Source organism: Stigmatopora nigra, chromosome 5 (assembly GCF_051989575.1).
Source record: "Stigmatopora nigra isolate UIUO_SnigA chromosome 5, RoL_Snig_1.1, whole genome shotgun sequence".
In the NCBI taxonomy this organism is placed as follows: domain Eukaryota; kingdom Metazoa; phylum Chordata; class Actinopteri; order Syngnathiformes; family Syngnathidae; genus Stigmatopora; species Stigmatopora nigra.
In genome coordinates this window covers 11,255,473-11,273,586 of record NC_135512.1, presented here as the reverse complement: position 1 = coordinate 11,273,586, position 18,114 = coordinate 11,255,473, and the positions used below count along the sequence as shown (strand labels likewise).

Sequence of the window (18,114 nt, the reverse complement as noted above, 5' to 3'; positions counted from 1 at the left end):
TTTTCTTGAAAGCAAGGTCAGGGGTAAGTCAGCTGAAACTCAGCTGCAATGCTTCAGTTAGATATTAGTGCCATTCATTCTCCGTCTGTTCAACTGGCCTCCTAGTCTGCAATTTTCCGCTGTTGTTCAGTATGTAAGATAACCACCGTTCTCGTTGCACCCTGACCCCTCAAAGATTGTTTTGGAAAGATCACGCTTGGGTCAGCAAGTTGTATTAACTGTTGTACTATTTGCCATGGTCAAACATTCCTGCAGTCACCGAATGGACAAAAGATGGTGAGGCGAGCCTGGAAAGGGACTGCTGGCTTCATTATATTCTTGTTTTTGTGAAAACTGAAAATAAATTTGGCCATATCTTACAATAGTACCTGGTGTCACCACAAAGTCAAAAATCACAGGCAAATATTTTCACTGCATTTTACCCTGGCGAACTTATTTTGTGCACTCTCACCTTTGACTTTTAGGAGGTGTTATGTAGACTGTTGTACTGCTACTTTGTTGAAGTAAAGAGTAGACCGAAAGTGGTTTTTGGATCTACTTCTGATATTGAATTTTTAAGCCAACTCATAAACCACCAGCTTGTGGAGTAATAACCCACTTCCTCCACATATGATTCAGGGTCAGGCTCATATCCGGACTCGTGCTCCCTAGAGCACAGCTACACAGCACTGTTTGCCCACTCTGCGGGTCAGACATATGCATTCAGCTGAGTCATTTAACTCAAGGCTGTGGACTTAGAACCTGATTGACATATATACGCATATAAAAAAGGCCCCATAACAGTGGCCCTCTCCATTTTAATACTCTACAACAGGGGTGTCAAACTCCTTTTTTGTGGGCGAGCCACGTTGTAGTTTTGTTTTCATCCTAGAGGGCCAGTATGTCTTCCAACTAGGCTGCCAAAATTAATTGATTAATAAATTGACAGCTTTCAATCGTGCTGACCGATAGATCATTTTTGGACATTCAAATTTGTACAAATTGTCTGCAATTATTGATTTATAATGAATATTCCCTATACATCTATACTCTTCATTTTAATTTGATCCTAAAACAGAAAGTTGGCACTCATGATTTACTCTCCCGGGCCACACAAATTGATGCGGTGGGCCAGATTTTGCCCCCGGGCCGCCACTTTGACACATGTACTCTACAAGCAAGGCACAATTGCTGTTATATATTCGTTTTGAAGTTAGTTCATATGAGTAAATAAATGAAGACTACTCATTATGCATTACATATTTGTGCTACTGATAATCTTATGGAAGCTGAATAATTGGCTAATCTTGGAAAACTACACATGAATTAAGCACTACAGTTGCACTCACTGGTGTGGAAGACTCATATTGTAATAGAAAGGGTTAAAGCTGTGAGTCATAACTAGAAAGGCTTTGGCCATGATCTGAAACCTCGTCACTCATGGCAATCTGCTTCTTACGCCAGAAGGCATCGCATCAGTTTTGTATGTTCTCCACCCGTGACCTTACTCAAGCAGATGTGGCTATCATTAATGTATGATTCACTTAACTTGATTTTTTTTTGCGATATGGCAGAAGAATTCACCTTTTCTATATTCTTATGGAGTTTACTGGAAAGAAGTTAAAGGGTTAGGTTAATTTTTTCCTTGTTTTGTTTCTACCCTACATAGAAATTCAGGTTATAAAGCATACTTAACAGTCAGGCCTGAGTCGAAAGTCTTATGTGGTTTTGCTGATGTTGCAAACAGTTTTTTTTGCCTCCCTCGCCACATCCTTGTGCTGCAGTTGCAGTCCCTGTAACTAGATCCATCTATGACACTATCACATGACCAGTCTGATGTACAGGTTAACACCAAAAGGCACAAGGCTGCTGTTTGAGTTGTCAAAGAAAATAACTCTTTTTAAGATGGTCAGGCCTCTCCCTTGACTTCCTGTGTTAACTGGCTTTCACACCTTCTGTAATCAGAACTGTTGTGGCAGACCTCTAGTGACATTATTTTTTATTTAAGTTGTTTCTTTTTTAGGCTCTAAAAGGAGCACAACCATGAAATCATTTCTTAGTCATTGTAAAAGGGCAGTGTCCATTGGTTATGCGTCTTGTTTTTGGTATGTAATATAACCTGATGAGTAATTCTGAAATAGTTGAAAAGAATGTCGTGCATTTCTTTTTGTTTATGACCTAATTCCTCCTAATTAAGTAAAAAAATACTAAACACTGCTCACAATCCTTTGTGGGTAGGTGTATTGTAATGTGTAAACTACACAGTGTAACCTCAGCCATCCAAGTGTAGACGTCTCCTTAGATCAGGGGTGCCCAAACTTTTTTCTCCGCAGGCCATTTTCAGAAAAAAAATCAAAGGATGCAAGAGCCAACTTGAAATCCTCCCACTTTCATATATATATATATATATATATATATATATATATATATATATATATATATATATATATATATATATATATATATATATATATATATATATATATATATATATATATATATATATATATATATATATATATATATATATATATATATATATATATATATATATATATATATATATATATATATATATATATATATATATATATATATATATATATATATATATATATATATATATATATTTATATATATATATATATATATATAGAATGTATAGGGGTGTAATAGTATAAATTGTTTAACTATTAATTTCAATGTTATTCTGTAAATGGTCATGTGGATGATGGATTGAACTGTTTCAATTTTGTCTGCTTGGTTTGGTTCACTTGACATTGGTTTTGTCTTATGCCTTCATATGATTTATTATTAGCGCAAGTTAAGGTCTGCATGGGGAAGTGAAGTCCTGTGGGAGTTTCCGTATAGAAACCGTGTCAAACACTCAGAATCGAATAAGTAGTGTTTGCCGGCACGACAAAAGGTATCTTGGCAAATGCAGGCCAAAAAAAACCTGAACTAGACCTCTTTCATCAGTACAAAAAAAAATTGTAAAAAGGAAGAAACATGTTCAGTCTTTAATATTTGAAGGAGCTGTATTTTTGTGAGATTATCGATGTAAAGAAAATGAGACTTATTCATGTAAATGAGTTATCGGATAAACAGTGACTAGCCCGGACGTTACGTCACAAGCCACAAACTAAAAAAAAAAAGAAAAAAAAAAAAGGAAATAGCACCGCACCATGAACCATGCAAGACATACTCAGTTATGTTCGTGTTCTTTGTTGCATGATGTGCATCTCCAATCTCTGCAGGTTTCAATGAAATATTAGGAAGTTTATGGCAAAATTTGCTAGTGTCAGGAAACTTGAACTGCAGTGGTTGGATCCTCCATTGAGATAATGACCCAATCCAAAACAAGTAAGAAAACATCCAATAAATGACCGAGGCCAAAGAAACAGGAGTATGTTTTTCTTTTTTTAGTTTATTTGAGCCAACCAAATCTTATAAATTGCCAGTAATGTCCTTTTGATTAAACATTGTTCACATTTGTAAAGAGGCTATTGTCAACTACAAGTGTAATTTACCAATAGCGCCATTCAGACAGTCGCTAAATGTGAATCCACTGAAATGATCTGTTGTTTTCAGTTTACATTGGACAGAACAACTGTGTAGGAGGATCTCACGAGACCTCTGTGGGTCTCTGATGTTATGCCAACAAGGCTATTGAACCACTCTGAATGCTATAAATCCTGTACCTAATGATGCATGACCTTTATGGTTTAAAGTTTTTGTCATGTGTTAGGTTTAGGTGCTTTTGGTGGGTTTTTTGTTGTTGATTGGAGTCCCTTTTGTTCATCTCTGGTTTTCGTAATTGAAATCTTAAAATGTAATGCAATTGTTAACGTGAAACACCTAAAGCATGCCATTCAGGAAATTTTGTTTCTGTTAAGTCATGTGGGTGTGTTTGGTCCTTTCCATCCACCTGCCACTTAATTACACTGGTGTGATGATGTTATCATTTCTGTGATTTAATTAACAATAGGGTTCCTTGTGGCCTACCATCCGTCATTCATTATACAAATTAATTGACTCGCAAGGATAGTATCAGGCATCCCACATTCTGAAAAGTAATTTCAGGGCGTTTCAAACCCATCCCAGCGTTCCCATACATATAAAAAGATACATAAGAACACTTACTTTTGCCAACTTTCAATTAGTAATAAATGATTTATTCATTCATGTTCCGTACTGCTTATTCTTACAAGGTTCTGGAACTTAGACAACAATGGGCACCAGGTCGGGGACACCCTGAATTGGTGGCCAGCCAATGGCAGTGCACAAGAAGACTGACAACAATTCATGCTCACACTCACATTATGGGCAATTATTATTTAAACTATTATTAAGCCTACTGTGCGCAATGCTGAAGTCAGTGTTTAACAGTGCAATTTGATATGGTTTTTGTCATTCTTCATGTTAACTGGACAGAGGGATATACTTGAAAATATTGTGCTCTAAAGTGAGTTGTGCGTTTTTGTTTCTTACTGGAGTGCTTTGCCTGTGGCGTCTCGTGCTGTCCTAACTGGTGCTTCGATGATGGTCGGAGAGGGCCTGTACGCTCCAGGAAAAAAAAAAGAAAACACTCTAGTGTCAGGCAGTTCCGTTGCTGTCTCCATTCCGGGAGATTTAGGATGTTTGTAGCATGCATCTCTCGATGTATTCATTATTGCAGAAAAAGCATGAAAATAAATCTCAAAACAACAGAAGGAGTGTACATGTGTGGACTTTGCTCTACACTTCTAACCGGGCTTGTGTGAATAGATGACAGACACCGGCCCTTTTCCCCCCATGCAGGTCCAGGGAGACTTGGCCTCCCTGTTCAATGCAAGCTCAGTTACGCTTAGCTCTGTTGGCTCAGTGCTCTTTGGATGCTCAGGCTGTGTGTGCGTGTTGGTTGAAAGCGTGACTGGCATGCTAGCTACTAGTGGTCCTGGCTACATAGAGCCATATTGATGTGGTTCCAAGATGCTGCCAAAGCTAGCAGATGATGCAAAAGCTGCCAAGGCAGTAGGTGGGGACAGATGCTACCTGTTCTCACCCGCTCCTTTTAGACAGATTGTTTCCAGTAATAAAGCAATAGACTTAAGAGATCACCATACCAGTTTACAACTACATTCATGCTGCAATTATGGAGATGGTTTATTCTTTCAAAAAATGCAGCTCAGGGAGCAGAGGCACCTCTCATGACAAGTTATTGCCCGTGTGATTCATTTTGCATGTTATCACCCCCTACAGTGTCAATTAATAGGATGTAAAAAATAATGACAGAGAAACATGAAACATTCAAATATCCTTAAAACTTAATCAACTATGTATGTTTAAACTAAAAGGCATTGTTATTCTGTTATACAATGAGATATACACCGGAAGATCTAGAACAGGGGTGGGCAAACCAGTCCTCGAGGGCAGCTGTGGGTGCAGGTTTTGGTTGCAACCGATCCAGAAAAGGCACTTTAACCAACGAGATTTCTGCAGAAAACAAGAAGCACCTGACTGCTATCCGCCTATTGCACTGGCAGGACACCAGATTTGTGAAAGGGTGGCCAATTTTACGGGTTGGAATGAAAACCTGCACCCACAGTCAGAATGAAAAAAATTAAAACGACATAATTCGCAGGCTCAGCACGACTATGAAAAACTTGCAACATATAGTCCAGAAAATACGATTTGTGTTTAAACGTGTAGACAGAAATTATCTGGAAGTCTAAAACGGAAAAGTGTAGAGCATTCTTAATTTGGCCTTTAATTCACACGGCATTTTAGCTTGACTTTGTCCAATTATGAAATGTCTCTTTTGTACTCGGTGTATCCTTAGAGATCTGGAGGTCTCAAAGTGTCACCTACTGTTCGCTAGTTCAATTGCCACCTGCTAGTTTCTATGCTGTAGCCCCTCAAGCAAAACAGTATTTTTATCCTTTCTGTTTTTCACCTTTTGTGATCGGAGAGCAAAATTTCTCTGTAGTAGAACTTTTGGAAAAGGTTGAATGTTGACATTTTTTTAATGGCAGAAGTAGTTCTTGACCCAAAGCACACTTATTCCTCTGTGTGATTTGATCTTAGCAGCACTTTGAGTTCCTGGAAAAATCGCTCTTAAATCGGAGGCCATTGACTAACAGATGCTATGGCATGAAGGAGGGTGTTGATTGGTCATTAGAGAAGCCACACTCTTTCACTTGCACTTTTGACAAGGCCCCTGGGTCTTACATATTGTTTATCCCTCAACCCTTTCTCTTTCTAGTTTGGCTCAACTGTGTGACATTGCTAAATTAACTCCTTTTTAGAAGATGAAGATATTATCAAAGACGTAGTTTTCTTCCCTCTATGTCAAACCATGGCTGTTTCCTTGCTCTTCCTGCTGTGCTAATATTGTCTGTAGTTGGTGAGTCTGCCAGTTGATCAATTCTGAAAGAATAGGTGTATTTTTAAAAGTACATATGGTAAAACATACATCCTTGCATGCTCTTTAAACCAAACTGTAATTACTCAGCCCATGGTTCAACTGCTACTTCAGCTTTCTTTCCAAATGGGAAACTGAACTTTTGAATTAATTGAATAATCTTGAAAAATCCTACTCAGGTCCTTAATTCCAATCCCTACTGCATGGACAGTCAAATAGTAAGACCTCAATTTGGCATAACAGCGTAACAGCTTCTCTCTGTGCTCTCTATCATCACTCTTTTGTTCTTGTCTAGAATCCTTTGTACCTCCCCACTGAGAGTCACTCATCCATTCACGATTGTGTCGGAACCTGCTGTTTGCTCGTTTCAGTTCTTGATTGCCTTACTTAAAAAGATGGGAATGCCTCTCTTTGTGTCGAACTACATTACATCTTAAGGTATTCACTTATCTGCACTGTTAGGAGTTTATAACTCTTTGTGATTATTTTTTTTTTTTAAAGATTCCCTTGTTTTATTTATTTCTTGACACAATTGCCACTGCCATTACCATTTAATTCTCTCTGAAAACTAGTGTACTTACTGAAACACATCCAACACCCTGTGGACAGCGATGTTTTCTAGTCTTTATGGGCCTAAGCATATAATGCTTGGCCAGAATGAGAATGGTTGGGTTTTGATGACAATGAGGTCATTCCATTCATTCAATAAAATGTATTTCGAGCATCAATACACTGTGCAACACTGTAAATGGTCTTGCATACGCCGATTAAACCATGTTTATTCTTCTTTTGTATTAACAACCTCAACTGAAAATATGGGGAAAATATGGAAATACTTCGAGGCATGGGTTACGCTGGCTATTTATAGACGTTTATTCTTTAGTTTGAAAACTGGGGAAATGTAGGGGTTAATCAATAATTTAAAATATGGAGATTTCGACGAATGCACAAGCCTTTCATTGCGTCACATTCACTCACAGCTTTACAGACATGGCAGTTGTTTTTATTGGCTGTTGTTTGTGTGCGTTCATGGTAATAGACTGAGTGAATATATACCCTCGTGACTGATCATTCTTTAGATTCTCTGGATAGCTGTTGTCTTATTTATGGTAAACCATGAAATCAATGAAGCAAATGCGAAATGAGGAACTAGCTCAAAGTCTAAGTTCTTCACATATATGTCAAGAGATGACAGAAATATGTGCTGCACAGTAGATGGCATTTGTAATACAGCTGACCATAAATGCCTAAATATACACACAATATATCATTGGAAGTCGTCAGAAAAATGATTTGGTTGTTCTTTTTCATGTTTTATCAAGATGGCCTAGTTTTGCCTACAAATTAACTGGATTAGTGCATTACTGCATTAATTGTTCTCTGGTGCTGTGAGTTGGATTTAGTAAATAAGCTTTCTTTTTTTTCCTCCTGATCAAAACTGATTAAAACAATAATATAACAGATCCAAGGTGTCACTTCTTAAGGCTACATCTTGAAAGTCTCATCTTATGATATTAGTTTTTACACCTGGTGATAGAAAAATAATACATTAAAAAATAAATAAAAAGTAAATCAACTTTTTTCTATTGCAATTTAACAATAAACATAGGTGTAAAAGTGCTGCTGTTGTACACCAATACCGATTGCAGTTATTTAAATAATATTTGTAAAATGTGCTAACCATTCAGGCTGTGTCTGTGCTGAAGCCTATTCTGGCTGACTTTAGCCAATAATACAATTACTGCTTAACCTCACAGGGATCGTGGGGGGAGCTGGAGCCTATCCCAGCTAACTACAGCACCATCCGGGGGATGCCCTGAATTGGTGCCCTAAAATAATCATAACTAAGTATATGAAACATTTTTAGAATGTAAATGAATAAACTTCACTATGTCCAAACGCTCCATTGACGTTGTAATGTAGACTATATAGGTGGTGCAGTATATTCTGTCTATACTTGCACGCTGTGTAATACAAATAGTACTACTAAATCCTTCCATGACTTGAGCTTTTCCCCCAAATAATATAGGACCGAATCGTGAAATGTTATGCTTTATCATTCTGGTCATCTGTGAAAGGTAACATACCACTTTGTATTATTCCAAATCCTCTGATCTATTTCTTGTAAGGTGAGGGAAAATGATCTCAAAGCCACATGATCTAAAAGACAGATATGTACCTTTTTTGGTAATTAAGAAAATCAACCTACTTATTGACATGATATGAGTACTGGTATTCTGACATCCAGACTCTTAATTTAGGCACCAAGACCAAACCCAAGTCATGCAGAACTAGTGGTAGAAGGCTGCTGTCTGTGCTGTCATTTCAGCTTCAGTCCTCACTATTTACATGTCAACAGCTATGCCTCCAGGGTATGTCTCTGTGTTCAAGGCTACCCCAATGTTGCCTAACACCCCACAATTACTGTGAACATGACGGCGTTTACATGCACGTTGTAGCCCTACTGGCCTTTAATTTGGGCTTTGGCCTATTTTTCAGGACAGAAAATATAGGTCAAGCTTGATGCTTTTGTAAATGTCTTATATCATTTATCACTGGAAATCCCGCTATTTGTTAACAGATAGACAGTCTGTGTGAGCATGCAATATTCACATTTAGAAACGTGACAATCAGTGTTGAAGCTTAGTTACTTCAAGTTTTAAATGCATCATGGGTATTGATTGCCTGATTTTATTACCAAGAAAAATGCATTCTTTTTCATCTTTCTCTGGTTGTGCTTTGTAATTCTCAGGGTTTCTAGTTGGATGCCATTTTTAAAAATGAACAGTTCAAATGTACATTAGACCCTAGACCTCTTCCCTAGATTTTGAGTCAAGATTTCAGTTGACAGTACTGAAGTACATTCGAATGAAAATGAATAGTTGCCACTTTTACATTTCTGATATCAAACACATTTAAAATCCATCCAATTGTAAATTGATGCACTTAACCTTTATAGTTTTTTTCTGGTCATCAGACAGTACTTAACAGAGCCTCATATTCAGTTAAACATTAACTATGGATCCAGACGGCACACTGGTGTTTTGTCTCCTCATTTTTAGTAGAAAATGACTTGCTTCAATGCTATCCTATACATTCATTTCCTAACTTTCTCTTCAACCTTTTTTCATTGAAAACTAGAACTTTTTTAATGTCTCTGCAATTGTCTTTCGGTATTGGACTGTGTACACAGTTGAGAGTTTGTTGTGATTCCTCTTGCAGCACAATGTATCACTAGATAATGTCACATAATTTGAAACATTTTCACAGCTTTGACAAGATCAGTGCCGGAAAACAGGGAACAATATTCAACACTTTGTTCACACCATAGATGGTGCATTTTTAGTAGAAGCATTAAAGAACGAGGTATGGCCAAATAATATTTTTTTTCAGCCCGTCTGCGAGTACAAAACCCTAGAGTGCTCGGTGATAGATAATACAGATGATACTTGATAACACCATGGTGTCTTGCAATTGTGATGAAAATGTGTTTCATCCTAATACAAGCATTTAAGGTATGTGGTATCAAAGTCTGGAAATTTGGAGGAAGAATGTAAAAGTACTATATATATGACAGGAGAACTTGCCATTATATTATGCCTTGTAAATCTCTTCTCATTTTCTGAAGCGATTGATCCTCATTGGGGTCACAGGGGGTGCTGGAGCCTATCTCAGCTGACTCTGGGCCAAAGACGGCTCAATCGGTGGCTTGCTGATCACAGTCCCTTGTAGATATACCAGTAAAAATAACGATCCAATGTTACATTACTGCTGCACAATAGCTACAAAACAAGTTAAACCAAATGCAGTTGCCGCCTGAGCTTACTTCATCATAAGCATAATTTGCAGTTATATGTGACTTAATGTCAGTCAGAGAAAATTTAAAGAAAATTTCTTGAGATTTTATTTTATAAATAGATAATTATACCATTTCTGCAGCATTTGACATTAGATGCCTCATTGAAATTATTTATTTATTTTACGACAGGTGAATACTGGTAATTTGTGTTCTACGTTTGTATTGCGTATTAACATTTTACCCACCAGTCCTGCAGAATTTTGAGACTGTTTGTTCCACTGTGTGCTTTTAACGGGTTCAGATGTTTTGTCTTCCCTGTGGGAAGACTGTCTGACTGACTGAAAGTTGGAATGCCTGACTGAAAGCTGTCTTTCTGTCAGCGTTTGCATGTGAACTTCAAATCACAGCTCAGCAGCAGCGTGCATGTAGCCGCCAAAGGCAAGGCTTTTCACTGTCATCAGCACCATGCTGCTGCCTCTGGGTGCTGAGCCATATGACATTAACAGAGATCGATCCGCTCCACACCTCAAGGAGCTACCGTGCGACATAGTGTTTTCTGTGATGCTGCTACCCACCACCTCAAAAAGTAAAAAGAAACCCTAAGAATCTGCTGCTTGCTGACAATCACTTGATCGCAGGCTTCCTTAACATTATATGTATCGAAAAACTACAATTTGTTGCACTTCTCAAAATAGAATTCAGTCTGTCTATTTGTCGTAACCAAGACTGTACAAGCAACCCTCTTAAAGGTAATGCAACAAGGCCTCACCAGATTATGCTTGCTTACTGGAAAATTGAGGACAATTTATCTGGAATCATGTTTAATAATAGAATTGTATGGATGATATTGTTTGTGATTACTACCGGCCAACAGTGTCTCTCCTGATTGGAACCAAGTTATGCAGCCAAATGGCCGAATAGTTATCTGGCTCAAGTTGTGTTAGAAAGAATTAATCAAATGTTTTCAATGTCTTGAATTTCTTGAGTAAAAAGCATCACCCAATTCAAGTGAACAGGACGGTCCGAAATTCTGAAACGTTCATAAAATCCAAAATGTTGGGGAAATCACTGTGATGTTCTCAGTGTTTGAAGTGGGCTTGAGTAGATATTTCCATGAGTAGTTTTGGTTAGGTTTGAAAAGTGTTTCAGACCTTCTGGCGTGTTTCATAAAGTGATACATATCAACCATTTTCATACATGCTTACACAAACAGACAAGTTGTACACAATGCCTTCATTCAAATTAAGGAGGAAACCTAATAAATGTTACATCTTAATGTAAAATGTATATATACCTTAAAAAATACATCTATACAATATGACGAATTCTTTTCAATTTGATTAGTAGTAATATATAGCGCACCCACTATATTGTACTGATTTTATTTCCAAATGGCTGAGAAATTAGTTTTAGAAATATTCATTCTTAGTTTTGATTTCGGCTTCAAAGATTTTCTTGGCTATTTCCATACGTGCAGTTGGCATTTTAGATGTAAATTGTTCAAATATGAATTCAGTACTTTACTTCTCCCTGCTGTTTTTCGTTGCGGTTGTTCTGATGTAGTCAGCGACTGCCTTGTGTCTTACAATTTTGCTGAATGTGGTTTTCTGCTGATACTTTGGCTGCGTAAGGCTTGCCATGGATAGCTGACTCGTGTAGCTTTAATGTCTATGATGTTAGTTCTTGAGATGTTGAAACAACTTTGTCCTCAGGCTTTCTTTATTCTCAGCCTTTTCCTACAAGGCTTGCAGATTATGGTTTTGTATCCATGCAAAATCCCATTTCTCCCTTTGAGTATAAGATCCACAACTGATAGCATGGCTTTTGACTCTGTTCTCTTCATTTCTGGCTCCATACCATACTTGTTTATTACGTATTTTCTTTTCTCTTTTCTTTTTTTGAATTCTTGCCATCCTCGCGTAATCTTATGTGGTCCAATACTCTCTTTGCAAGGAACAGTTAGAGTTGCCGTATATTGCCAAGCATCATGGGTTTTGTTTAGTGGGAGAAGTTTTGCTTCAGGCGATAATAGTCACGTCCTTCTAAGCTAGCCAAATACATGCTGTGTTGTGTTGGCAATGCAGTTATGCAGAGCCCCCAATTGATGTAATGTTGCACTAGTATGGAATCTGACTGAAAATATCAGCGCTGATATGTGATGATACGCTGGGCTGTCACAAAGGTTGCGTCCATATGCTGTGCCACTCATTCGTGAAGCTGCGAAATTGGGTTGCATCCCAACTAGCCTGAAGACAGTATCACTTTCACTTCTCTCTTTCCATCTCTGTCTGTGCATTGCTCCGTTTCACCCGCCCCCTCTCCCTTCCTCAGCTCGTCCCACTGAAGCAGTTTTCTCACATCGCTGGGAAAATGAAACAACTAATGTGGCATTATTAGGGTCACATCATCTCAATGCAGCTCTTTCTTTCGTCTTCTTCCAGCGAGACCGAGGCTGAGGCTGTTGTTTATTTTCTTCAGATATACATGAAGAAGTGGATTAGAAAATCCCTCCGGCCATGATCTTCTGCATGGGAAGCTTGCCAGTTGTTGATTTTTTTCTCTTCATTTTTCTGTCTAGAAAAGCAACTGCAACCCTTTGAAATCTTTTGCGATTCAATTGTAAATGTTTAACATGTTCACACCTTCATATCTATTTTAACCTAGTATTGGTTTTGAAATGTTATTCGGTCATGTTCAGTTTAGACTGGAGTAGTTTGATTGGAATTACCATTTAGAAAAATAGTTATATTTAATTTTGAGTCAAATTGAATGAAAGCAGTTTTCACATTAGTTACTTCAGCTTTTGACACATTTTCCAGTTCCTTTCCTTGCCCTCATTTGTTATTTAGCCAGTGTGACCAATCAGTTTTTAATGAATTTAAGGACCATATAATCTTTATTAGAAACCTCTGCCCACTAAATCAGCATGAAATGTAATGCCATTTACTGCGTGCAGGACTAGTTGATTGGCAAAAGCCCCCCAAAATGTTGTAAACGTCCAAGTGTGTTTTCCTTCGGCAGGCCTTTTGAAAAATGCCCGTTAATCTGCTTACTCCTTTGACTGCATGTGGAGGAGTTGGGCCTCCTTCCACTCAGAATAAGTGTACTGATCCAAAAGTAAAGCGATGACCACCACAGTTATTCCTTCCTTTAGGTTGCACCCCCGCCCCCTGATCTTCTTTAGCCACCCTCTGAGGGAAGAAAGCATCTTCTTCTGACAATGGACATTTTTTGCCATATGTTGGCTTGACATCTTCATCAGGTTCACAGCAGGGTATCTTAGTTAACTTTCACTCCACTGCCTGATGGGATTTTCTCCCTCTTTTTTTTACCCAATCGGTGCGGGCTCAAAGTCTAGACATCCTCTGGTGCAGGGTCCCTCCAGCCCTATGTCCACAATGGCCATATTGTGGATGCTTACCAGCAGCAGCTTCCTCCTGTTACAGCGTCTTGGCTGCTACTAAAACAATGCTTTTGTACGGGGGCATGCGAATGAAGCCTAATCCACTACATACTGTGAAATAAATCTCTCTCACAGATGAGGAAGCATGCAAGAAAAATGGAGTGAAAGAAATTACTGCCAGGGAGGTTAGAGTGCAGCAGTTTAACCCTTGGCCAAGAATAAGGGAGGAAAGCAGGCAAAGGGAGTGAGAGAAAGGAGGAACAAGGAGAGGCAGGCGCTACATCCCTTCATCTTTGGAGTATGGATGGAGAGAGGCTGCCGTTGGCTTTCACAGCCTGTCTTCTCACTGGAAAAGCTGGTGTTCACCATATGGGATTCAGCCTCCCTTAACAAACAGGCCCCCTATTCACACTCAACACATATTCAGTCGTTTGTGGAATGAGGTGAAAAAAGTGCTTTTATAAAAATGTCTTTACAGCAGCGGTTGGCCATAAGGGCTACATATCTGTATTTGATTCCCACAGCATAGACGATGATAAAGTAGAGGCTTTTATCTTTATGTGTATTCTCACTGGGTTTGTGGTTAGGTATTATTCTTGATTTTGACAGAACTTTAAATTCTGGTCATTCAACAGTTGAGGTGATCCTCTAGAGATACACTGTGGGTGATATTTATTGGTTTTTTTCGCCATCAACAATATGGCATATTAGTATGACCATTGCTACATCATGTTGAGACTTACTTTTAGTTTATCCACACCATAGTTTAATATTTTGCATGGAATCTTGTTGGCCAGTGTGAGCTTTCTGACACATGGCATCTTGTGCCAAATTTTTCAACCAGCCAGCAGCATTAGGAATGCCATTCTCTTCTGCCAATATCTCCTTTTTTTTGCCTTGCTTGGAAATCCCAAGAAGCGTAAATGTATGCCAAGATGAAGATGCCAGCACTTTTCATTTTTAGCCTACTTGGACGTGCCAATACGCATAAAATTGTGAACACAATTGTCAAAGAGCGATTAAAGAAAAGCACAGTTTTCAATTCCCAGTGCAGATATAGCCCATAAAAATGTAATTTTATCATTTGTTTTTTTTCTAATAATTCAACTGAGTTAGGTGTAATGAGGCATTGTCATCAGCGCACTTATAAGGTTTATCTCACGTATTGGTTGGCCTACGTTCCCAGTCCCCATCCCCTATTAACCTTGCTCTCACCTAGCTCACTTTTGACCTTTGACTTTAAAGACACATGTCTCAGGAATAGACAAAGCATTGATTTATTTTTATTTTATTTTAAAACCCATCCTCACTGCCCTTTCCCCCTAAATGTGCCATTGCTAGAGGCTGGTTACACATTGCCTCCTTGCTAACTCTTGGAGGTCAGCCATGCCTGAAGGCCCCAGGGATCATTGGACATGCTACTGTACATAAAACAATCTGTCATGATCTTGCAGTCTCACTGTAAACTGTTTATATGGACACGTGCACATGGCAAGGTCCGATGGTCACTTATCGCTACATTTGCCCATCGCCGTATTCTAGGGTGTGAATATAGTAATCCAACTGTAGATAGGTGATTTCAATTCAATTCACACCTAACATACCTGTTTAGGTTGTTTTCTCCTACCATATTAGCTTCTACCAATACCACTACCAACAGACATCTGTTTTAAAATCAAGGCATTTTTGTCGATTGCTAGTATTTGTGTGGATGTAATTTTCTTTTTTTGTTAGTACATACAAACCATATCACATATTACATTAGAAAAAAAACCCACTGCCGTGCCACTAAACCACCCCTTTTTTAATAAAGAAAAGAAAATTACTGTAATTCACCCAATTTCCTCCCAAAAGATTTGAGTGGGACAAATATTTGCCAATAAATGCATGAAGTTTCACGCTACTTTTAGAGACTTAATATTCCTTTCAACTCTTTATTGTCAGGCCCTTTCAAGTGTAGCTACAGTAAATTGCAAACATAGTCAATCCGTGACAGTACATGAATTTGTGAATATAAACAGTAAATTAAATTCTTTTATGAGATTACTAAAAAAATATTTTTATATTTCACATCCATAATACTCTTCAACTGTGTTCCATATTTATGCATGCATAATAAAACATTGTACCTCCTTAATTATAGAGACCATCTTTTTATTTATTCAGTCAAGTATTCTGAATATGTAATGCAATGAAATGTGAGCTGAAGCGTTGTAATCAATTCAGATATGAGTGTGTGGTTTGTGAGGAGGTGAGGATGAATTACCCGTTCCAGGATCTGTCATGGTGACATTTGTGTCCTCGGGCCGAGCAACAGGGGTCCTCTTCACCCTCGTAACCTTCAACTTTCAGCCTTAACCCCCTTCAGGCCCCCCTCTTGCGCCCTTCACACACCCAGCAAGAGAGTGAGAGAATAATGCGGGAAGAGCAAGGGGGGTTTACGTTCAACCGGAGAAAGTAAGGTTAGGAAATGCAAAACAATCAGGAGAACCAAAAATTGGGAAAGAATTTGGGGTCTGTCTGTCTCATTGCAATAAAAACATGGAAAATAATATATCTTTTAACGTCAGGTCAAATTTGAATACAACTTTAGGTGACTCATTATTTGGTTTTTAATTCCGAGATACTCCCATGATAAACTGTTACTGATCATTGTATTTTTAATGGGTTAATCCATAACATTTTGAAATAATTAATCATTTCAGCTCTGAGGAAAAACTACACATCCTCTCTGCTTACTGAGTAACTTGCCATGAAGCAGTAAAACAGTGACATACATGTATTATGTAAGAAATAATGGATTTCAATGCAAACAGTCACCAATTTTTCCTTTCCTTGTGCTTTCTTTCAAGTATGAATCCTGACACCATCTGTATTGTTTTACAACCTGCTTGCCTCCTGATTTTAAAATTTATTTATGAGCATGTTAAGTAGCATCCTATTCTTCTATTCACTTTGGAAATACATTTCCCTAATGTCTAGAGCGGCTCGCTAGATGAGTGGTTAGCGTGTCTGGGTCCTGGGTTCAAATCCAGGTCGGTCCACCTCTGTCGAGTTTGCTTATTCTCCCTCGGCTTGCGTGGGTTTCCTCCAGGTAGTCCGATTTCCTCCCACATTCCAAAAAAGCATGCATGGCAGGCTAATTGGACACTCTAAATTTGCCCTAGGTATGGTTGTGAGTGGACATGGTTGTCCGTCTCCTTGTGCTCTGCGACCGGGTGGCCATCAATTCAGGATGTCCTATTTAGGGTGCACCTTATGGATGGTAAACATTTTATATTTATGTGTCTCGACTCTACACAACTGCAAGCATAGTAATTTAAAAACTAATCATTTATCCAAGATTTGTGGGCAATTTTAGGAATGCCACAGCCAACAACGCAAGGAAAAGCCTTTTTGTCATTGTTAACAACTTTTCATTGGTAACACGTTGTTTTTTCACCTGTTCGTGTTGGAGCAATTTCCGACAGAACACCTATTAACCATTGTTCTGTACACTAACTCTTTTTCCAGGATTTCCTGGTAAAGTACAACTAAAACACCAAAACAATGAAACTAAATTAATGAGGAGGGAGCTAAACGATATCACTAACTGACTGGCTATTAGTAAAATTGGATTAAAACAGTGTTTTGCACTTTTTTGGGGTCATTTGACAAAGACAAGAACTACAAGTGGTGGATCAAGGAAATTCAGTCTGTTGAATCCAGTAAAGTACCTCCTCAGATGATTAAGGGACTTTAAGAAAGATATTTTTATATTGAGTATGAATATTGAGAAGACTGTCAGCTGTTGAAAACACTGGAGGGATAATGTTAGATGTTAAATACTCTGTATTCCTTTATCTATCTTGATTTAACCAAAGACTTTATATTTGAAGTTGAAATTACGCTCTCCATTAAGTATTGTAACATTTGGAAGCATGTTAACTCAACCCTAGCCATAAAATACGGGTAGCAACATCATGATTTCCAAACAGGAATAAAGTCAATGTATTTGAGTGGAGAACTAAAAATTTATATTGAAAATTCATGATCAGATCTGAAAAAACACGTAAAAGCAAGATGATCTCTGTGTCTTCTAATGCAGTAATGCACTAGCAAATGTCTGGTTTCAACTCAATGCAAGTGTTGTTTCATACTTGCACTGTAGTTTCTTATTTTAAGTGTGAATGCCTTTGAAGCAAATATTTATTATTCAAATTAATTCACGCTAATTAATCCTTCTTGTTGATTATTTAGTTAGTATGTATTTGATTAAATATCAAAGTTTCTGAAATTTGTCAAAGAGAATGTCAAATGACCAATTACCAATTCACTTTGATCAATGGCCAGGGGTGTCATCACTTATTCTAATATTAAATCGATATAATGAAAACAATAACATTTATAAAATAATCCTCCAGTGGGACAGAACTATACCAATTTCTCTTTAATTAAACAAAGTGGAATATGTTTTGGCAGAATTGTTTATAAACGTGGATCATTGGGTGTATTTTGGAAAACTATCATATCTACACTGAGAATATATAT

General features: G+C 37.9%; 1 protein-coding gene across 4 annotated transcripts in view; it reads left to right on the top strand.

Annotated features, from left to right (window-relative positions):
* The window catches only part of dennd1b (DENN/MADD domain containing 1B), a 108,511-nt gene that overhangs the window by 2,270 nt on the left and 88,127 nt on the right, over window positions 1-18,114 (top strand). The window lies entirely within an intron of this gene.